This window comes from Carettochelys insculpta, chromosome 10 (assembly GCF_033958435.1).
Source record: "Carettochelys insculpta isolate YL-2023 chromosome 10, ASM3395843v1, whole genome shotgun sequence".
NCBI classification, from domain to species: Eukaryota; Metazoa; Chordata; order Testudines; family Carettochelyidae; genus Carettochelys; species Carettochelys insculpta.
The window spans coordinates 15,842,275-15,866,029 of NC_134146.1; the positions used below are offsets into that span (position 1 = coordinate 15,842,275).

General features: G+C 43.3%; 1 long non-coding RNA gene across 1 annotated transcript in view; it reads left to right on the plus strand.

Annotated features, from left to right (window-relative positions):
• Nucleotides 1–5,919: 5,919 nt before the first annotated feature.
• Nucleotides 5,920–23,755, plus strand: part of LOC142018685 (uncharacterized) — a 29,859-nt gene continuing 12,023 nt past the window's right edge. The window contains exon 1 of the long non-coding RNA XR_012646885.1: nt 5,920–6,018. This is a non-coding gene — a long non-coding RNA (uncharacterized LOC142018685). The remainder of the gene's footprint in view (nt 6,019–23,755) is intronic.

The following is a 23,755-nucleotide window of genomic DNA, read 5'->3' on the forward strand; positions in this document are numbered from 1 at the left end:
ACCAGTGAGGGGTGTGCAGGGTGTGTCTGGCCCTCCACCCCTGGGCTTCCCCGCTCCCCCCGTGGGCTCCCCCCCGGGGTCCTCTTACCTCCATGAAGACAGCCCCGACGGTGGCCTTACCCACGCCGAACTGCTGCCCTACGGATCGGTAGCTGTCTGGAGTGGCCAGCTTCCAGACAGCGATGCCGACCCATTTCTCGACGGTGAGGGCACGTTGCATGGAGGTGTCCTGGTGCCATAAGGCAGGGGTGAGCCACTGGCAGAGCTCCAGGAATGTCTGCCGGCTCATCCAGAAATTCCGGAGCCAGTGGTCATTGTCCCACTCGCCGAGCACCAGCCACTCCCACCAGTCCGTGCTCGTGGGGTAGCTCCACAGCCGGCGGCGTGTGCGGCGGGGGGGGCGCTGGGAGGGCAGCAAGGTCTGGGGCTGCTTCCTCCTCCCCTGGGGGCAGCTCATCTTTCTCAAATAAAGGATGGTCAGCTGCCTCCTGCATGGCACTATGCAGGGCAAGCACTGCTCCTCCAGGGGCGGGTGTGTGGACCTCTGGCTGCTGCTGCTGCTGCTGCTGGGGGTCCATGCTGCTTCCAAGGGGTGTGCATGCTTGTGGCTCTGCAGACCATGTGCTGTGCAGGCTGCGTGTGTCTGGGAGGGGCCCTTTAAGGGAGTGGCTTGCTGTTGCCCGGGAAGTACTAGTCCGCCCTGTGACCCTGTCTGCAGCTGTTCCTGGCACCCTTATTTCGATTTGGGCCGCTGTGGTGTGTAGACACTCTCCTGCAGTGCCTACTTCGATGTAGTGCTGCCCAACATCGACGTTGAACGTCGACGGCACCAGCCCTGGAGGACGTGTAGACACTATTCATCGAAATAGCTTATTTCGATTTTGCTACATTGAAATAAGCTGTTTCGATGTAGCATCCCCACGTAGACATAGCCAAAAAGAGGTCAGGACGACGTTACTTGGGAAGTTTGGAGTTCAGGGCATGCCACTGTGGTTTCTCTGTCTGGAGGCTTCATTGTGGCTCAGTTTCTCTCCTTTTCATAAGTTGCAAAACATTGTTTCAAATGGGAGTATCCCCTTCTAGGGTCTGTTTAGCTAATATAATTGTACAAAAAGTGTTCACTTTCCACCCTCATCTCCAGGTTCCCTGAGTACTGTGTGCTCCTTTTTTTCCAGGGTTCACAGTGAGTCACTCTCACATCAGGGCTTCACAGGCAAAGTTATAGCGATGCTGTGCTTCCTGAGCAAGGCCTTCTGCTAAACTTTCTCTTGCAACTTCCTCTCCAGCTCTCTTTATACTTTGAGCCCAGCCAGACCAGGCCTTTTCCTTGGCTGCCAGAAGAAGGCTCCTGACTAATCCAAAAATTGCACTTTATATAATGCTAAAAGGAATCACACAGTCCCGTCATCTGATCCTTTCAGGATATGCCTCATGTGGTCACTTAAATTCCCAAACTACAGTTCAAAATGGTTACATGCTTGAAGTAGTCATGTCAGATTGCCCATGTTCTCAAAGATAAATGCATGCTGTTCCAAAGACAAACTAGCCCCCCAGTTACACATACCCATTTCTAACTGAAGTCAATATATTTCAGTGTTGAGAAGAAAGTCTTAAATACTGATATCATTGCCTTGGTTTCTTCAGAAGCTGTAGCTTTTTAGCTACTTTGGTATCAATAAGAATGCTTCTTTACTATGCATGTTCACTGACTGGCAGTGAAGGCCAAAATTGCTCACTGATCTGATTTTAATTCAAATGATAACTATAAAATAATACATCCTCAGGTGCTGATTATATAATTACGTTTATCTTTGGAGCACGGGGGAGGGAAATTCACCTAAACAACATTTACCAAGGTTCCTTCAAACCTGACTAAACACATGAGCGACACTCAAATATGGCATCCTTGATCACTTCCACCAACACAGACCCAGCCATAGCTGATCTAGGGCAAACTGCACAACAGAGCATCAATTCCTGATACTCAGCAGAGCTCAATTCTTAAGCATCAGAGTGATAGCAGTATGCAGCGAAGAGCCTCAAGCGCTTCCCCTCAAATCACCAAGAAACCAGAAAGGCTTTTGATCGTCAGCAACTTTCACTGACATGAAGGGTCCTCTGGCAACTGTGAACAAAGGAGTAAACCAAAAAATATGTGCTCATAGTCTTAGAACCAAAATTATTTTAAAATATTGAAAATACTGACATACTAAAACTCCTAACTTTTCAGGGAGAACACTTTTGAAGCTACACATGAGAATACAGCTGCCAAAGTGAACAGGGATACATTGAAATGCAAGGATGTGCAGCATGTAAATATAAATTGTTATTTCAGGTTGAACCTCTCTGGTCCAACAACCTCGGGACATGACTGGTATCAAATGAAAGAAGTCAATGGACCACCACGGGAGGCCAATATTGTTTAGCAGCACTACCAACGCTTCCACTGCTTACTGGGCTTTTAGAAGACATTCAGGGATAAACTACTGTTAAATAACAGCACAGAACACTGAGAGCCAGGACTGGCAGCTGTAAACAATGTTTATGGGACCACAGGAAAGTTGACCACACCACGGCCAACCTTGGCTGGCATATGCTTTCTTCTCAGCTCTTGAGAATATAGAAGTGGTTAATTCAAAAGCCAGAAAAATTCTAAATATTGCCAAAATATTTATCCACAGAAAGGAATGAAGGGGGAAATTGGCCCTTTAAAACCACTGCACCCAGAAACAAAGAAGGGCCTCAAGAAAAACTTCAGGTTGAAGAGCACCAAAGTTTTATTGGCTCTTTAGGAAAGGTCTATCTAGCACAACAAGGCCTTATTTTGATACAGGGGCCCTTAGATGATTCAGTAATACAAATGATGAAGATGATGGTGGAGGAGGAGGAGAGGATCTGATCCCAGACTTTGCAGCATAACACAATCTCTGACCCGAATGAGGGGTCCTGTTAAAGAAGGAAATGTTTGAGAGAAAAGGGAATCTGTTCACAGCAAACGAGGAACATCCCTCGCTTACGCCACAGCACGGAGCTCAAGAATTTTCAGTCTTTAAGCTTCCAAATCTTGACCCAAAGCCTTTTAAAGTCAGTGGGACTGTTTCTATTGATTTCCACAAGGTCTGGAAGCCCCTTCCAGTGGTGCTAAGTGTCTTCAAAGTGGGAAAGGGCGATATTCCCAGTTGCTGGTGCAAAAGATAAAAAGGCTGGGGAAAGACCCTTCTCCTAATGGATCCAAAGGTCAGAACTTCCTACACCACTCCACTACCACCACCCAGAATAGATCTGAGGCATATGTTTTTGAATGTGTTTCAAATTTTCCCATATCCTCCGATTGCTAAGAGGGAGAGCTATGGTTTCATTTGCTGCGTGTTTCACATGAAACACTTTTTTTATTCATTTTACACTGTTGATATTAGATTTGTAAGTAGATACATAGTGTATAAGCAATCCACAGTCATGTATAGGGCTCTGGGGAAATTAGCAGGCAGTAACAATAGGGAAATCAACTGTACCTGACAAAGCCATTTCTGGATGTGAGCTTCTATTTCTTTTTTTCCAAAGAAGTTCAGCAGTGCTTAAGGGGAAGCCATTTTGAGGAAACCGGGGGGAGCAGTGGGAACAGGCAACAAGACTGAAAGAAGAAAGCAATTTCTCTGGGGAAAAAAGTAAACGTACCATGTACCAAAGAAAGATCTTCTAGCTACAGCACCAGCCCTGAGCTAACCCTCATTTGCAACTCCTCCATTCCTGCGCTCGATGAAGGAATCAGAAAGGCAATGTGGGGGAGGAAGAGATGGGATTAAGCCTTAAAACTATTCTACTTCATGTTCGGGCTGCCCACTGCACCCATGGGTTGTTGCCACCTAGGACCAGCCGGTGCCGCGACCATATCCATGCCTGCCCCTCTTTGTCTCTTGCACCAAAGGCTGCAAGGAAGTCTGGGATGTGGAGCTATTCCAGCCGAGGATCTCTATGCAGGAGGTATTCTTGGGGGAAAGATGAGGGTGTATTTTTACACAGTTTATATAACTGAGTTGGATAGACTACAAGCAGGGGTGTTATATGGTGGGGGGGACACGAGGGCTCGTTGCCCCCAAACTACAAGCCTCAAGCAAGTGTTCAATTTGTCCCCCACATGTGGCCTTGTTCACCTGGCTGGAGCTGTCCCCTCCACCCCCCCACCCAAATATATGTCAAACGACACCTCTGATTACCAGAATACAGAAAATTCACCCTCGCTTGTTCAATTCAGTGTAAGCCTCACCTTGTTAACCTGGAAGTTTCTGTGCATCCTCAAATCTTACTAAGGCCACTTCTAAGAATGTGCTCAGCACCTTTTAACATTGGGATCTCCGTGTCCAGACAGTAAGGAGAGCATAATGCATGCTATGGCTAGGCATACAAACATTGACTTTGCAAACTCCGATCAATTAAATATATTCTTTTACTGCCTCTTCCGGAAAATTAAATATGTTAAATTGGATTCCAATATTTCTTTGGCTGTCATGAGGTGATGTCAGGCTAATTTGGCACACGTTTCCGTAGTGAAAAACAGATGACTGGAAAGTTTGTTCATGCACCTCCTTCATCATGCTGTCTTGAGATATACCACGTGTTTACATTGAGGGGCTCAGTACACAGAAAAACACTAGATGGATGGCCTAGTTCATTAAAGTTTCGTGGGCTTGTAAGGCAGTCGTTATCCTGCACTAGAATTTGCACACTCAAAATGGCCACAGTTCACATAAACTGTGGATAGCCGCCTCTTCTAAGTAACAAAATTCCAAAAAAGAAGGCACTCGGTTTTCAACCTCCAGTTTGCCTCTGAACACGATGTGAGGCGGCATCCCACCTCTGCTCGTCCACGAGAAGTATTTGCAGTTAATGGGTCAGATCCAATGGAGATACACTAGGAGGTAGCAGCTGAGGGTCTGGCTCAGCACGCTGAGGTGGGGCACTTACCCCATAAAATAGTTACTTTATTCTACCACTTTGGCAGCATTTTGCTGTTTAGCAGAACCCCTGTCTACAGTCCCCAGTGTCTAACTCACTAGAGGTGCCAGTGTCATAGAGCTGAACTGAGCAAGTTTAAAACATAAAAACCTTCCTGAGGCTTCTCACTCACAGTTCAGGTAGCAGTCTGTCACTTTCCTAAGTGTGTTATGTAGTGATTCCACTAACACCTGTTGGCTAGTGAAGATATCTCTGGTAATAATAGTACAGGTTGTATCTTCCTTGTCTGTCACCATGGGGACCTGAGTGGTCCTGAATGAGGGGATTTGCCAGATAGGGCTGTGGAGCTTCCTGCTGGCTCCCCACTGCAGGGATCCCGACATGAGCTGGGCTGCCCACAGTGGGGCTCCCTAGCCACAGCCGAGCTCCTGGTAGTAGGTCTCTCCGACCTGGCTCGCAGGTCTGGGGCTGTGCTTGTGGCTGCCAGTAGGGCTCCCTGCCACCAGCAGGGCTTTGGTATGCCCACACAGCTGGAGCTCTCTGGTCCAGGTGCCCTGTGGTCCAGCAACATCCATTGTTCTGCCAAACAAGGGATGTTGCTGGACAAGGGAGTGCCAGCCCTTAGCAGCTCTCGGTTAAGATTGAAAGCAAAGCAAGCCTGACCCAGATTATATTTTAACTCAAAATACACATGGAGAAATCACTACAGTTTAGTACAGTGGTGGGCAACCTGTGGCCCAAGGACTGCATGTGGCCAACTGGGGCTCCACCTGAGGCCCACAGATCCCGGGTTCCCTCCTCCCCCATGAGTTTCTTGCGTATTAAGACACCGAAGCTCTCTCCTCCCTCTCCATCTTGGAGCTGGAATGTCACAAACAGCTGATTGGCAGCTTTCCAAGTGCAGAAGGATAGGAGCAGAGCACAAATCAGGTGACGTGAAGGCTCTAAAAATGCTGGAAGGGAGGAGTAGAAGTAGGACGTGTGGGTCTGTGGTTCCCAGTACATGGAGGCACATGGAGGACAGAAACACAGGGGGGCAAGCTGTGGCTGCTGCAATCCACTGAGGTAACTAATCATGATTGCTCATCCCTCGTGTAGGGGCATGCTGGGTACATCTCTAAACGATCATATATGTTGATGTAAAGGAATAGAGGTGCAAAATGTCTCTGCAAATGATAATCAATGACTTTTCCTAGAAATTAAAGCAACTTTGTCTTCACGTCAGTAGCAGCACAATGAGCATACAAAGCAGGAACAACAGCCTCTGCTCTGAAAGGTGCTTTTCCAGTGCATCTCTTTTGTTTCCCCCTTTGTAAACAAAGTGGGGAAGAAACAATGCCCTATTATTTTTTTCTAAATGGGCCACTCAGTATCTTCACAATTGCAATTTCTTTCCCTACGATATTTGCTCAGCTATTATGCTGAACTCATTTTGCATCACACGAGATTCATATTTGTTGTCTTTTGCAGCACAGTGTAATCATGCTAGAAGATTGCTTATTTATGGTAGCATTTCAGAAATTCTAACAAATTGCTTTCATATTAGTGCTGAGATGGCTTGTTTCTCTTTTCACAATCCCTGACAGTTCCGCTTGAGAGCATGAGTGACTAGGGTGCATTTCTCTATCTTTAAGTATACTACTGAACTCATACTGTATGTAAACACACGGCTCTTATGAAAGCATTGTTTATACAGGTATTGATGTGCCTGCTCTCATTCCATTCAGCAAGTACCTTTAAAGTTAGAATAAGGTACAGAATGTGGAATCTGTGCAAATTAATCTATTCATATTTTGCACCCAAAGGCTGCAAAACTTGTTAGATCAGTTGTGCTGCCTGGTATGATGATTTTTTTATTCCACTAGAATCCTGTGCAAATATAACATATGCGTGCTTACCGAAGACCTCTGCTGCCATATACTTGTGGGTATTAATCTCTATGATTGCTATTTATGTAGTAGCATACAGCAAGGAGCACTAAACATTCAGCAACCTTTGTGGAGGTAAATTAAGTTAAAGAAACTCATTGTGGAGTATCTTCAAAAAAAAAAAAAAAAGAAATCCTGTGGCATTTTATAGACTAACAGATTTATTGGAGTATAGGCTTTTGTGGACAAAGACCCACTTTGTTAGATGCATGCATGGGTTTTTGGCCCATGGAAGCTTATGCTTTAATTAATCTGTTAGTCTATAAGGTGCCACAGGACTTCTCAGTATTCTTTTACAGTTACATCCACTAGTGAGTGTGTCCAAGGCAGGAGACTGTCCATGTCCAAGACCATGTTGGCAGCAGAAGATTGCTTTAACTTGCACATAACGTCATCCTAAACTTAAAATTACTTTGTCCAATATAATCAGAACTAGCCGTGTTTGTCTGTATTCTACAGCAGTCATGTTACACTTTAAAGCACTTTCATGAAGTAGTGGGTCTGCCCCACAAAAGCTCATCACCTAATAAATTATGTTGATAGTCTTTAAAGTGCTACCTGACTGCTTTTTTGTTTTGTTATAATAAGAGCTAGCTTTTATGAGCATTCTATCTGGCACAAATGTATCTATTTTGCTTTAAAATTTTACTTTTGCTCAGAAATATACATAAATGATTTTTTTTAACTTGTGCATTGTGTTTTTGTAATATATAGACAGAGCCACATGTCTTCACCTCTCCTTAGAGTAATCAATGTTTCTCTACCACAGGTCAGTCTCAGACCCTTATATTGCAAAGGAAGTGCATTTAGGAATCCTATCTGACCTTGTTAGCCTCAGAGATAAATGGGCATTAGCTATAGATAAAGGCAGTTACCACTTACTTCATCAAATTCCTCACACATCTCATGTCTTAGCTGAGATCAAGAACAATTCCATGCAATCTTATATTTTAGGGAGCATTACTAAGTAATTGTTATCATGTATTTGTACATGGAATGCAAAAGGAGTAGGTGTAATCTGAAGCACATCAGAATTCTGCCTCTACGCCTCTATGCTGGTTTAAAATACAGATATTGTTTATTATGAGCAGTAATTTGCTTATAATGAATAATATTTTATCAAGGAATATTATCTAAATGTGTATTTCTAAAGAGTGATCCACCCCCCCACACACTACGCCTTTTGTGTCACATTTGTAGTTTTCTTTTGTAACTCGGGAGTTTCATGACGCAGAATGCAGATACTTTGATGGACTCATTATCTGTCATTTCATTTAAATTGAATCCATCTTCTAAACCTCTTGGTAATACATTTCTGAGATGTACCTTCACATTTTTAAATATCCTGCTGGTTCTGCTTCAGGTCAAAAGTTTGTTCCATCACAGTACAAAAATCACATGTAATGTACCAAAAGCAAAGAAAAACATGCACCATTTTAAAAAGGTAAGATTGTTTGTTCTTTTTTCAGCTATGGTTCAGTCTGCTTATGGATGGAACATCATCACAGAAAATAAATAATGTTACACTGTCTTGTATTAGTCTAAATATGTAAGCCAAATATCATTTTGTTGTACATTTGGGATGTTAATAATTTAATGCACTAAATCCTAATTAAGTCAATACCAATTTCTGTGTGAATGCCACACTGAAGATCAGTCAGCTCTGTGCTCCAAATCCCCATGCACAGATCATTTCTATTGCCTAGCTGTGCAACAGAACATCAGGGGTGAGATTCCAGCTTACACCTCTTAGAGAACCGCAGAACCAGCAGCCAAAGAGCAAAATGAGGGTAGCTAATCTGGCTTTAAGGAACTATTATTTCTTCTCATTCATGGACTACACCAGGGTAACTGGAGATGCTCCCGGAAAAATTTAACCAACAGGGCTGTCTGTTTAAATTACAGCACCCTCCTGAGTCTGCCTTGTAGGCCAAAGAGATGCCCAAAATCTCCACAGGAATGTATGCTATGGTCACCCACCCCACAGGCCTTTCCCACCCTTAATCTTCTGTCCCAGCACACTCTGTATTCTAGGGCTTACGTGAGGGTCCTTGGAAGGCAGCCATATGGCATTCCCCCATAATCTTTTTACTATGGGGAATTCAGAGACTCTCTATGTTCCTCTGACCACTTTATGCCCAATAAAAGGTCTACAGCAGAGATGAAGATCTCTCCCCAGAGTGAAAACTATAACACTCTAGGATTAAAAGATTCAGATACAACCAGAAATGCTCTGAACCTCCCTCTTCGCATCCCCCGCCACTCCTACATTTACCAAATAATAAGTTGGTGGGGGAAGGAAGTCTGAGGTTCAGAAAAGCTTGTTTTGTTTCCTCCATTTCTGAAAGACTTCTGTTCACTCTTAATATGTGGGTTTAAAGAAAGCAGGAAATTGGGGAGCGGGAAGGTACCATGAGAAAAGCTCCTATCTTGTGCGAAATCCTGTTCATTGGAAAGATATTTTTCAGCAAACATTTGCTGTATTTCAGGCCTGCCAATTAGGGGTGTTGCAAAGGAAGCAACTGCCCAGGCCCTTTAACTTACCGCCAAAGCCCAGTGTGGGATGCTCTGTAACCTCAAATGCATGAAAACCCTCCCTCGTTTCAGCAGGAGCTATATTCTATATCTGCTGCAAGCTCCAGTCTTATTGTGGGTTGGAGCCAGAACTACTGTATATAGCACAACTATCAAAATCATATTTAGAGATCATTGCAGTTAAATAGATTTGTCTTTGATGGATTCTATATATGAATGAGTCAGTGTACAGCTTATTAACAGACAAAAATAGCAGAAGTCAGATGACGCAGCGGCACTATTTACGGAAAATTAAGTTACATTAGTTGCTTGGCTGAGAGCAGTAAATAGAACCTATTTCCCATTTCCTTGCAGCTTGAAGGAAACAAGACTGACTCTTGCCTTTTTTGAAAAAATAAGAGTCCAATATTAGATATGTTGTGACAGACCACTGGCCGCAGCGCCTGAGCCAGAGCTCTGTCATGGCAGCCCTTCCTAAGAAAGTAATGGGTTTCGGCTGAGCAAACCCAAGCCTGATGGCTAGTAGCTCTGCGCCCCGGAACACAAGGGTTATGTAAGGCAGCGGGCAATGCAGGAAAGGCAGGAGACAAAGAGGGGAAGGGGAGGGCCTAGGCCATGGAAGGCTCAGTTTCACTGTAGGTGGGTAACCAGAAGGGTTTCTGCCAGTGGCTGTATATAGGAGGTGGTGAAATTTTCACATGTAATAAAAGCAGAGGTGTCTGGAACTGGAGTGGATCTCTGTTTCATTTGTGGACAGAACAGGGACCTGGGGCCCACGAGTTTGATATATGCTATATACTGTCTTTATGTTACAGAATGGTATAGCACCTAGCACAATGGGGTATTCAGGTGCTACCCCAATGACTAATGATAGCCACAAAGCACCAGTGAAAAACATCTGGCAGGTTGCAAAGGGTCACACTCACCAACCACTACTATGGGATTTCTCAGTGATTGTACCTGCTCAGCACACTTGGCATTTCTAATTTGCTTTCTGAGCTTTTCCAGGTGGGCTCTCATCACAGGTCTGTGCCTTGAAGGTGCCATCTGATTCAATTGTTTGAGGCTTTTTTGGTTTGGGCTTTTCAAATAAAAGTGGCAAATTTATTTCATCTCTTGCTTTGATTGTATTTAGTTGACCTCCAGTTATTCAGGAATATGTTCTGCCTAGAAAAATGGAACCCAAGGTCAGCTATGAGAATACAAACATATAATTAGAAACAAATTTACCTATTGTTGCTTGGGCATTTAAGTAAGGCAAGAGGGAGGTTGGAGATGGGCTTCTTGCTGGGCAGGGGAGTGCTGCCCCCTTCCCCAGCAACTCCTGGCTACAGGGCCCTCCCCCCAGACTGGGGCACCCCTCTGGCAGCAGGCCAGTGTTGTTCCCCAGGCTGAGGGGCCGGGCTTACCTCTACTACAACAGCCCCAACAGTGGACATGACCATCCTGAACTGCTGCCCGATGGACCAGTAGCTGTTCAGGGTGGACAGTTTCCATATAGTGATGGCCATGTGCTTCTCCATGGAGAGGGCCGGCCTCATCCAGGTGTCCTGACATCAAAACACAGGGGTGAGCCAGCTGCAGATCTCCAGGAAGGTCTCCTTCTTCACCCAGAGATTCTGCAGCCAGCAGTCGTTGTCCCACTCTCCCATGACGACCCTGTCCCACCTGTCGGAGCTGGTGGCCTGGTTCCAGACACACTAGACAGCCTGGGGGGAGCCCGGCAGGGGTGGTGTGGGGTTGGGACCCATGGGCCTGGGTCTCCGTCACCAAAGGAGGCTGAAGAGGGTGGTCAGGAGACTATCTAGCCTGAGGGTCAGGGTAAGCTTGCTGGCCTGTGGCTGTTGGGGGTCCATGCCTGCTGGTTGGGCCACACAGGACAGGAACCTGGGTTTGTCTTGATGCAAGCAGCTCAGCAGGCCTCAGCAGCTTGTTCAGAGAGGTGCTGTTTGGGTGGGGCCCTTTAAAGGGGCACATGGCTGGTGGCCCCGGAATGGTTCTCTGGCCATGTGACACCATCCATGCCATTTCCTGCCCTGTTCTTCCAGAAGAGCATCCCTGTATGTGTAAACATGCTCTTCCAGAAGGGGCAGCTCTTTCAGACCACATTTAACATGTAGATGTGATCTCTAGAAGATGATCCCCTGGAAGCTTTCTTCTGGAGGATCATCTTCCAGGAGATTGTGCATGTGTAGAAGCAGACGTAGAGTTGTACTCTATTGATTCATTTGTATTGGCAATGCTAACTGTCCAAAATACATCATTTTGTAATGTTGCCTCCATTCTTTAAATGCTTTTCACTCATGTTAATCGTAAAACCCATTTTAGAGAGACCCTGAAAAAGGACTTTTAAAAGGTGACCTGTTCCAAGGAAAGAAAATGAGAGATTGTATCTAAAAAGGAGACTAATAACGTTAACGTGTGGGAAACAATTTTTAAAAAAAATTAAATCTAGACTGGTGTTTTATAAATCACAACCCAGAAGTAATTGGGGTTCCAGCCAAGTCACATTAATTCCATTGCACTAGAAACAATAAAGACAGAAATTTATGTAAAATAGTTCAGTGGTGTAGTCTTTTATAGGAACTATTTGGAATCAAACTCTATCTTCAGCTTTTTGATGGGGAGGAGGACAACTACTGCACGTGCTTAAAAGTAATGAGTTTTTCTATGAAATCCAGTGAAGTGATGACTCAGCAGCATGAATATGGACCACTCTTCTGTTAAAGAGGTCAGAACAATCTTCTTAAAAACCTATTGTTGAGCAAACATGTTCCTACAGAATACTTAGAAAAGGTGTGTGTGTGTGTGTATATACATATATATATACACACACACACACATATATATATATATATATATATATATTTAAATGGAGGTGACAGTTTTGTAAAATTAAGTGTGTACTGTAGGGGCCTATATTACCACTCTTCATTGGGTACCCTCCATGTTAACGGTATATTGTGACACAGAAGTTCCAAATTAACTTTCTGGAGTACCAGGCTTTGCTGCATTTTTGTTTTACAAAAGTTCTGCTTGGCTGTGGTCATTTATTTATTCTTATACTTCACATATCCAAATCTACACAACTATTATCTAACACCTTACTGCACCTAAATTGTTGGACTTCAATTTATTTTTCCTGTTATGATTATACTTCTTTCCTCTGTAATTACCACCTCTTAGCCCTCTGACCCACCCAGATATACAAGTTTAATTCACTTTCACCTTGATTCACATGCTTGGCAAATACGGCAGTATTTACAAGACAGTGAAATCCTAACCCTGCAGAAGCAGAGGATTGCTGCCAATTGGTTTTGAGGGCTCGAGTTTTCACCGAATTAGGTTTCCTATTGTCAGGTAGAATCTCTCAAGTCCTGACATCTCTGCTATAAACAATATAATCTAGAGTTCAGATATAATTAGCACAACAGTGAGACAGAGTCATCAAGGAGATGGTTACTGGTTCCTTCATTCTCAGCCCCTGCATTTGGAGGTTGCATTAAGTTACAGTTGCTGGCAACTATCTCTAAAGAATCATCCACTAGATATTAATTGTCAGCTAACAGTACATTAGCCCACTCCTTTCCTAAACCCTTCCCTGGCCCCCACCATGCCCTTGGTGGATTGGGCTATGGGAAAAGTGGTCAAAAATCTGGCTGTACCGATTGTTTGCCTGATAGAAACTGCATCTAACTGGGGTGTCCTCAACTGCTTTCTCTTCCTACCACAGAAAAAGCACAAAGGGGATGAAGTAAAATAAAAATGCTGGCCTGAAGTTTAGAATCCAAATTGCCGTCTACTTCCCTATTGCGTGATAGAGATCGCATATGTTTACAGGCCACGTCTACACTACAGCAAAAGATGATCTTCCAGAAAATCTTTCAAAAGATTGTGTCCACGCACAAAAAAATGGATTGAAAGATCGTTCCAGTCCTCTGATACAGAGTCCACACACCCCTCACTCTTTCAAAAGAATGGGCCATGGATTGAAAAATCTGGTGCCATGAGGACTGCTTTTTTTAAAACGGGGCTCACAGAACATCTACACATATTTTTCTTCTGAAGAAGGTTTGAAAGAAGGTAGTCTTCCTGAGCCGGGAGTGGAAGAGGGCTTCCAGAAGAAGGACTGCATTCTTTCAATTTCAGATTGAAATATTTACATCTTGTGTGTGGACACTCCTTGTGTTCTTCTGAAAAAGGGCCTGATTTTCTAAAAGAACTTGCTAGTGTAAACACGGCCCTCATGTCTACATGTTGAAGTAGCAACCCTCCCCCAGATGGGAGGGGTTGCAACTGGTTTGGAGGATAGGGTCATAATTCAAAATGATCTGGATAAATTGGAAAAACGGTCTGAAGTAAACAGGATGAAGTTTAATAAGGGCAAATGCAAAGTGCTCCACTTGGGATGGAACAATCAGTTTCACACATACAGAATGGGGAGAGACTGTCTAGGAATGATTACAGCAGAAAGGAATCTAGGGGTTATAGTGGAATACAAGCTAAATATGAGTCAACAGTGTGATGCTGTTGCAAAAAAAAGCAAACATGATTCTGGGATGCATTGACAAGTGTGTTGTGAACAAGACACGAGAAGTCATTCTTCCGCTCTACTCTGCGCTGGTTAGGCTTCAGCTGGAGTATTGTGTCCAGTTCTGGGCACTGCAGTTCAAAAAAGATGTGGAGAAATTAGAAAGGGTCCAGAAAAGAGTGACAAGAATGATTAAAGGTCTAGAGAATGTGACCTATGAAGAAAGGCTGAAAGACTTGGGCATCTTTAGTTTGGAAAAGAAGAGATTGAGGGGTGATATGATAGCGCTTTTCAGGTATCTAAAGGGGTGTCATAAGGAGAAGGGAGAAAACTTGTTCTTTTTGGCCTCTGAGGATTGAACAAGAGGCAAGGGACTTAAACTGCAGCAAGAGAGGTTTAGGTTGGACGTCAGGAAAAAGTTCTTAACTGTCAGGGTGGTCAAACGGTGGAAGAAATTGCCAAGGGAGGTTGTGGAATCTCCATCACTGGAGATATTTAAGAACAGGTTAGATAGATGTCTATCAGGGATGGTTTTGACAGTACTTGGTCCTGCCATGAGGGCAGGGGGCTGGACTCGATGGCCTCTCAAGATCCCTTCCAGTCATAGTAGTCTATAATTCTATGAAGTGAACCTTTATGGTACATTAATCTCCATAAAAAAGTCCACATTTGCCAAGAGAGACAAGAGTGTTACTTATAATACTTAGGGGAATGTTGTTGTATGTTAAATATAATAGGTGGAAACTAATAGTAAAAACCGTTTTTTAATGATGACCAGCTAGTCCATCTCTTTGCTATTGTTAATTTACTAGAATTGTGGAGTACGTTTTGTTTTATTTTTTTCATTTGGCTTTTGGCATTTTCATTTGGCTTTTTGTTATTTTTGTTATGTAGCCATACTTACTGTGATCTGTATGCTTGCCTTAAAGTTAAAAACAAAGTAAACTTTTGAGGGTCAAAATAAAAAAAAAATGTAATTCACCTAAATTAATAAGGAACGGGGAAAGAAGCTATTTTAAAAGGTAGAAGTAATAGATTCACTATAATTTTAAATGTATTTTTATGATGGACACATTCTTGGACTATTCACTACCTAATGGAATTACAGTGGTGTACTATTGCTGTCACTAGAGAACATCAGGTTAGAAAGGGCACGGGCATAATGGGCTTTCCTGTGTCCCAAAATTGTCTCATACCTCTGAAGCTCACTCTAAGGCCCTGGAAGGAATCAAGGGTTTTCTGAAATTGAGAGTTATGCTCTCCTCTTCCCCAGTAAGGCTGCTACACACACACACCTGGGCCAAGGGGACAGGAGAAAAATGCCAAAGACGAGAGAACAAAATTCTCCAGCTGAAACATTTGGAAGTAAATTAACTCCATCAGCTTTAGAAATGCTAACAAAGTTGACCTCAGTGAGTTAAATGATAGAAGCAAAGGACCTAGCTTTAATGTATTCAATTACCCAGAAAACAAAAATCAATTTTTGTTGTTTTTTTTGTTAATACCATTGAAATATGCATTACCCTATGTTAATTAAAGCAGTCTATTACACATGCTGTTCAGTTCATTCCTGCATATTCCCCCAAAGCAGTAGGCATGTACTGTGATACAACATAATGAAAATAATTTATAAAGGAAACAATACAATAAATCAATCTGATGCCTAATGAACCTGCATTACAAGAGTAGATACTTGGGGGTGGGGGTTGGCATGTGTACTCCTTTCTTGTCAAGTGATTGGAAGAATGCCCTGCAGCATTTAAAAATATTGCCTCCATTTCACCATGTTAGTAAAATACTGCAAGTCAAGTTTTAAGAGAATATCAGCAAAGCAAACAGAAATCCCCCCCGCTTTTTTTTTTGCCGTTGCTTTGTTCATTTTTTTCCCCTTTTGTCTAATTTGAGCCTTGCTCTGGGAGTCACCTGCCTCCGTCTAACATCTGCAGTGACCACTGGGATTTTGAGCAACTGCATATCCCGCCAGTGAACTTATTTATTATTGTTTGTATTGTGGTAGTTCCCACAGAGTACGAATGAGATCATGATCCCTTTGTGGTAGGTGTTGTATAAACACCAGTCAGAGACAGTCCGTACCAGGAGGAGCTCACATACAAAACAGCTAAGACTGATGAAGAATGATCAAGTATACTTATTTCCTCAATACTAGAGGTAGAATGAAGGCACAGGAAGATTAAGTGACTTGCCCAAGGTCATGTGGAAAGTCGGTGGCAGAACCAGAACTGACGTGTTATTGCCTGAGCTCCTGTACAGTTGGGTCTCAACATTCGTGAGGGTTCTGTGCTAAGAACCCTCACAAATGTTGAATTTTGTGAATGCCGCTCCAGCGTGGAGCCCTATTGCTGGGGTTCCTGCCCGGGGCCCTGGGGGAAGCAGCGGCTGCTGGTGCTCCCTTCCCAGGACCCCAGGAAAGTTGCAGTTACTGGCACCGCCCCCCACCGGGGCTTCAGGGAAGATGCAGCTGCTCTCTGCCTCAGAGTCCTGGGGAAGTGGCCACTGCGGCCACTTGCGAACACTTGAATTGGCAAACCGTAGGTTTGCAAATGTTGAGAACCTACTGAACAATGGGTTATTAAAGAGTATTCTCTGTTCCTTCCTCAGGGTCAAGTTGCTGCCTATTAATAAAGTACAATACAATTTGTATTTGAATCAAGGATCGGGACTTATCTACAACCACGCCTTTCCCTACCCTACATTTCAAATGCCACATTGCTCTCCCTACCTAAGGTTTGTCTTTGCTATAGTGTTAGGTTGAACGTGAATGTTGCCCCTGCCCCAACATCCATCACATATAAAAATCTCTAACTCAGGTGGTGCTTCAATTTAAGCTAGCTGGCCCTTTGCGGAGGGTCAATTGTAGCCCCAATGCTGCTGGTGTTTGATTTAGTAATGTAACAGGTACTCTGTTTTGCAGTGTGATCACTCCCACTGGAGCTACAGTAACTCCAAGGAGTTGAGTGGAATGCAGATAACCCGACCTAACACTGCAGTGAAGTCAGGCTGCCCCTGCCCCTTTCTTCTTGCTGCTTGAACACTGAAAGCACAGGAAAGAGAATCATCTTGTTTGAATGCCTGGTCCAGTACAGCCTGGAGCACTTAAGGCAGGGAACGCCCTGCTCAGCCTCTTTAGCCCCAGAATGAGGCATGCTCAGGACCCTGTAAAAGTGAACCTCTGCAAGTCTGGTCACACAGAGGGGCTTGAAAGGAGCTGGAACATACGCAGTACCAATAGAACCTTCAGAGAATTTAGCAGCTAAACTCTTAATAAGTCTCTCTTGGGTATAACTTAGCAAATGTCGGCAGTTTTTCCTTGGGAGCAGCAACAAGGCTCATTATTTGTACCAGGACAACTCTCCTACCAAATATTAAGTGCTTATTTTAGAGTGCATGAAATAAAAAATCTTACAGCCAAGTGACAATTAGGGGGGGAACCCACTTTTTTTTCCCCTTTCTCACTCAGAGAAACAGCTTAACTACATTGCTGAAGCTTTTTAAAAAAATATAAAAACCATTGAGCCCAGGGCAGAGAGCCAAATTAAGAAAAATGTAGCTGAAACACAATTTGGAAAAGCAGCTGATCATAGAATCCTAGAATTCTAGGGCTGGAAGGGACCTGAGGGGGTCATCGCGTCCAATCTCCTGCCTAAAGCTGGTTCAACCCCAACCTCAAGCAATGGAGATTCCATCACCTTTCTCGGTAACGTATTCCAGTGCTTCACCACCCTCCTGGAGAAATAGTTTTTCATAATATCCAACCCCTCTGTAACTTCAGACCATTGCTTCTTGTTCTGCCATCTGTCACTACTGAGAACAGCCTCTCTCCATCCTCTTTAGAGCCCTCGTCCCCTTCCGGAAATTGAAGGCTGCTATCAAATTGCCCCTCAGTCGTCTCTCCTGCAAACTAAATAACCCCAAATCCCTCAGCTTCTCCTCTGAGGTCGTGTGCTCCAGCCCCCTAATCATTTTCGTTGCCCTCTGCTGAACCTGCTCCAGCACATCCACAGCCTTTCTATACTAGGGGGCCCAGAACTGGACGTAATACTCCAGATGTGGCCTCACCAGTGCCGAATAAAGGGGACTAATAATGGAAAGAGTCAAGGAGCTTAAACTATGGGTATCACTGCTTGCATACCCTGTAACATATACACATGCACACACACAAACTTCTATAGATCAAATTCTGCACTGCACCAGATGCTAGTCAAGAAAGATTTTGGCTCACTTTTTGGGGGGCAGCTCATTCTGTTAAATAACCCACTTCTCCTACTCCCAGCTAGACTTTCACCGCTCAGTGATTTATAATTGCTTTTTTAAATCAAAAACGTAAACCTCACTTTATGCTCATTAATCATATTATTAGATTACAGCTGTTGATAGACGGGGCATACTTCAGCTTTCAGACGTGATCCTCAGTGATGGCCATGTGTGAGTGCCTGCACTTAGCAGTGCTTAAGTTAGGCCTATAGTTTCCCTTACTGTACTCCAATTCCACTTTTGGTCTCTTCTTTTGTTTTCTCTGTCATAGAGAATTCCATTGCACTTTGTTTCCTTAGCCATTTCAGAGTAATATGATGATTAGAGAGAGATGGGTGGGGGTGAAGTAATATCGTTACTGGAGCAACTTCTGCTGGTGAAAGAAACTTCTAAATGGACCATTCTGAAGGCAAAGCAGATGAGGTAATAGCTTTTATTGGATAGGTCCAGCATGATTTCACCACCACTGCAAACAAAAAATGACAATGGCGCGTGGAAAAAACTCTTGGGGGTAGCCATGTTAGTCTGTAACTTAAAAAACAATGAGGAGCCCTGTGGCACTTTAGAAACTACCAAATTTATTAGGCCACGGGCTTTCATGAGCAAAACTCACTTTAATCAGATGATGGATAGAGTAGTTAGACTAATAACAAACAGAAAACAGTTGGTTCTAACAGGGGGACTTGTTGACCAGTTTGTACAGCCCTCCCTCCATTTCATTTTTCAAGGAGCCGTATAATATTCTAGTGTAGCACAGAGAGGATAAGCTGCATAGGTTAAATAAAGCTTGGGCAATAAGCAGCCCACAGGCTGTGATGTTACCAGATCTTTACAATGGATATAAAAACCATTTCTGTAACCACTGGTAGGTTTGCCCCAAGTGTTGTGCCAAGTGGACCAAGTGAGGTATGTAATGAAAGCTGGTAATGCACTGAATCCGTTTATGCTACTTGTGTATCTGTACCATTGTTTTATGTGAAGTTATCGCTATTGGGTCTATACTTGTATTAAAAATGTTTTAGTGCTGGGATTCACAATGGAAGGTGCGGTCACCTCCCAGTCTGGTTACATGGGCTGAACAAAAAACAGAGACTCAAACTTCGAATACACATCTTAGGAAATTGGCTGGGATGTTCCATCTAACCATGCAGCCAATGGCAGAATGCCCCAGCAGGTAACCTGATCAGGTAACCTTCATTGAGTATGTGCTGATAAGGAGAGAGCTTCTCTCCAAATGACAAGACTATATAATAATAACCCAGGAAGTGGCCATCTTTGTCTTTCAGTCCTCATGAACTAAGCCTGCCTGGACTGGGGATCCATCCCTGAGAGGATGTATTTTCAGAAATGTTCTTCAAGACAGCAGTTTGTGCCATCAGCTGTAGCCTACATTGATAGTTTTGACTGATGTGTGTAATTTAATAGCGTTCACAATTTTTTCTCTCTCTCCTATTCTTTCTTCCTTTATTAATAAACCTTTAGATGTTAGATTCTGAAGAATTGGCACGATGTCCTGTTTTGGGTAACATCTCAATATATGTTGACCTGGGAATGTGGCTGATTCCATTGGGGGCTGGAAGAATGTGTGTGGATGTGGTGAAATAGTTTTTCATAGCCTCTCACCTGCAAAAGGAGGAGTACTGGTTTTGGGCACAGGAGCAGCTGGAGAATCTGTAGGATTTGCTGGTGTAACTTTGGGCTAGCCAGACAGGCAGCAGAAGTACTTTTGTGGCTAAGTTGGTTTGCCTTATTAAGAAGGAGACTCCAGTCTGGGCTGTAGGTGGCCTAGTTTTAAGCAATTTGCCCAGGCATGATTCTCTCAGCAGTACCCAGAACCCACCTGAAATATTGCATAGGCCATACGTGGTCCACTGCTTCCTGTACCTCCCATTGGCCAGGAATGGTGAACTGCAGTCGATGGGAGCTGTGAGTAGCTGTATCTTTGGATTCTCAGGTAAATAAAGCATCTGGCAGCCTACCAGAGGCTAACCCTGACAAGCTGTATCTGGCTCATAGGCCATTTATTGCTCACCTCTGCATTAAATTCATCTCTGTGCAAAGCCAGTGTAAGGCCAATGCACTGCTCTAGAGTCTACTAAAGCTGTACTTTGAAGGTTTCAGTCTGATTTAAACCTAACATTGGCTCTGAAAAGGAAAGAAATTAAATCATAAGAGGGTATTTGTAGCCCACTATTCATCTCCCAAATGTGCATTAAAACATTTGGCAAATTTGGTTGCACACTGCTTATTTACCACTGACAAACATGGCTCCTTTACAGGCTAATCCTACTTCCATTGAAGCCATTGGCAAAATTCTGAATGATTTCAATGGTAGTAGGCCCATGCCCAAAAGTTTGTCTGGCTATTGTGAACACCACGAGACAGGTGGTAAATCGATGTAGCTGCCATTACCTCAGTGAAGCTGGGGCTGATTTACACCCAGGAAGGATCTACTCTTACTTCTCCCGCTCCTCGCCCCTTGCTCAGTGTCTCATTGGCAACAACCCAACAGAAAGGCTTTTTGTACATTTCGTTCATTTTGTATAAGGTCAGCTAAGGTTTTATGTAAAACAGATGGCCAAACTTAAAAATGATTTTCAGCATTGCAGTGAAAACCAGTTAAAATGCAAAAGTGGAAAAAATGTTTGTTGTTCTTTCAAAGGTTGTTTCGCTGACCTTTATTTTACCTCGTACATTGATTTTGTAAAAGAAAATATCCCTCTGTGTTACAGTCGAGCTGTTTGCTCTGCTATTCACAAAGGTCTTAAAGACAATAAGGAACAAAATCAAATTCCAAATGGCTTCTCAGATGCTTTTAATTGGGATATAGTGCCAAATAAAAAAGAATAGGTTTCAAAATCTCTTCATTTAATCTGTTACACCTTTCTAGGCACAGGCTAATAATTTTGCAGCAACTAATATGCTGGGGCTGAAACCTGATATGCATGTTGTCAAATGGGAAAGGAAGTTTGTTTGTTTTTGTGGAACGTTATTAAATCATCTGTTCCTTTCTTACTTTCCTTTTTATTTGTAGCATCACAAAAAAAAAAATAAAATAAAATACAAAGCCATCCTGACTGCTGGGTCAATTCTGATTAATCAAGTTTGTCTTCTCTAACTGGAGTTGATATATTTTGCTGTTTTCAGTTGTTTGGATTCCTGTATGCTACAATAAGTTACCCATGTTACTATTGCACGATATCGTGTTAACCAATGAGAAATTAAATATAAATAGTTCAGTTTTGACTGAAAACAATCTAACTATGTTATTGTTCACTAGTATTTTTCACTTTTATATTGCAATAGTAAACAGAGGCTTCCGACAGGTCAGGGCCTATTGTTCTAAGTACTGTTTATTATTTTTATAGGAAGGAGTTGAGTAGCAACCTATTCACCATTTCCCCCCTCACGTATTTTAGTGATCCTGATACATGCTGAAACTGGATGGACCCCAGCAATACTTCTCCCAACTTGCCCAGTGAATTTTTTGCTGCACAAGAACCACAAGGCATTCCAACTTGGGCATATCAGAGTGCTAACCATATGGGAAAAGCTAGTTTCTGGTTTTTCCATGTTATCATAGGACGATCTACCTAGATATACTAAGAGAAGGTATTAATCATAATTCTCATATACATTACTATGGAGCCAGTCTGAATATTGTTATGGTGCTTTTGATCTATGGGCACTTACAACCCCTATTTATCTAGTGGCCATAATAGTGTGACCCACAGACCTCTTGATGCTCACTGATTGGAAGTTCACTGGGACATAGGGGTACAGGGATCACCTGGATTCACAGAAAAGCACTACATACAGTCTCTGCTGAAAGCTTGTAGCACACTGGTCATTATAATCACTGCAAAAGATACGTGCATATAATGAGTAATGAGCTATGTCTGTGCACTGAAAAATATGTTCTGAAGTATGTAAGTTAAGACAGGTCACCAGATGATAATAACCAAATTCAAGGAAGGAAGAAGTGAGTAAACACTTACCTCTCTGGCATACCCTTGTGGACTGTATAGCTACATCGACACGTGAATGCTACATCGAAATAAGCTATTTCGATGAATAACATGTACGCGTCCTCCAGGGCTGGTGCCGTCGACGTTCAACATCGACGTTGGGCAGCACTACATCGAAGTAGGCGCTGCAGGGGAGCGTCTACACACCAAAGCGGCCCACATCGAAATAAGGGTGCCAGGAACAGCTGCAGACACATGTAGACGTGGCAGGTGCTATTTTGAAGTTGGCGCGGCTACTTTGAAGTAGCCGGCACATGTAGACGTGGCTTATGCCACCAAGCCAACTTAATCAGTGTATGCGGAGACACTCCATAGTTGCTATCTGGGCCAGGTGCAGGCCCAAGGAATGCCAACGTTAGCTGCTGAAGAAGGGACTTCCTAGGGTAAAGGACCACATATTGTAACTGCTTAAAATTGGAAATAGGACGAAATGTCATGCGTTACCAGGGAAGAGATCCAACCGTGGAGTTTGTTCTGGAAAAAGGCTTGGCTGAAAGTACTAGGAAGAACTTGGGGTGCAATTAATTTCTTTCCTCAGAGAATGACTTGCTAGATAAGGCTCCAGAAAACTTATGATTTTCTTTTATATGTAACTATTTGGTGCCAATATTTTTATTATCATTTGACTCCCTGGTTCATTGAAAAACCAGTATGTGCATGGTGAAAACAAGTTTAAGTTCTGTGCACTAAGCAGCTCAATGATCCTGACTTGAAACTAGTACGCTGGGTGGGTAGTATTCTTTTGGGAGCAGCAAGCAGAGTTCTGTGAGAGTGTTCACTGGATCAGGGGCTGGACGCTCCAGAGAGGAGGAGTTGGTATTTTCCTATCATTAACATATCCCCAGAGACTGAGGCCTGCTTGTGTTGCCAGAGTCTGGTGGAGCTGACCCACAGCAGGCACAAACAAAACTTCCTCAAGACAAGGGCAGGTGGTAGTGAGGTGCTCATAATGCTGACTCCCTGTGGGAAGTGCTACAAAGCGCCCTCTACAAACAGGCTAAATGAGGGAACAATTAAGTGACTGTTTAGTGAAGCAATGGAAAGAGCAGTTCAAAATATTAGCCTGTGGAAATGCAGAGGCTGGGATTTGCAGCTGTGTGGCTCAGAAGCAAAAAGGCAGCAGAAAAGCAAGCAGAAAACAAGGAAAAAACAAGTGAAGCATTTGATAGCATCACCCTAGATACAGCTGGGAAGCAATTTATCTATATATTAGTTATGGGAAGACAAGCACTATGATGCTAATGGCTCACCTGAGTCTGTCTAGTGAGTCATAGGTGAAGCTCACCTTGGACTCACTGATTTTTTTTCAGTTTTCTGGCAGTTCCAAACAATGCAAAGGCATTTCAGTTCAGGCCAATCACAAACAGATGTTTCAGTGATCAGACAAAGTTAGGAAAAAAGTTCATTTTGGGGGTGAGTAAAATGTTTCATTTCTGGACAGTTTTAACAAGTACAAGGAAATGAAGGCCTTGACTCACAAAACCAGAGACGCCAGCATGCCCTGACCT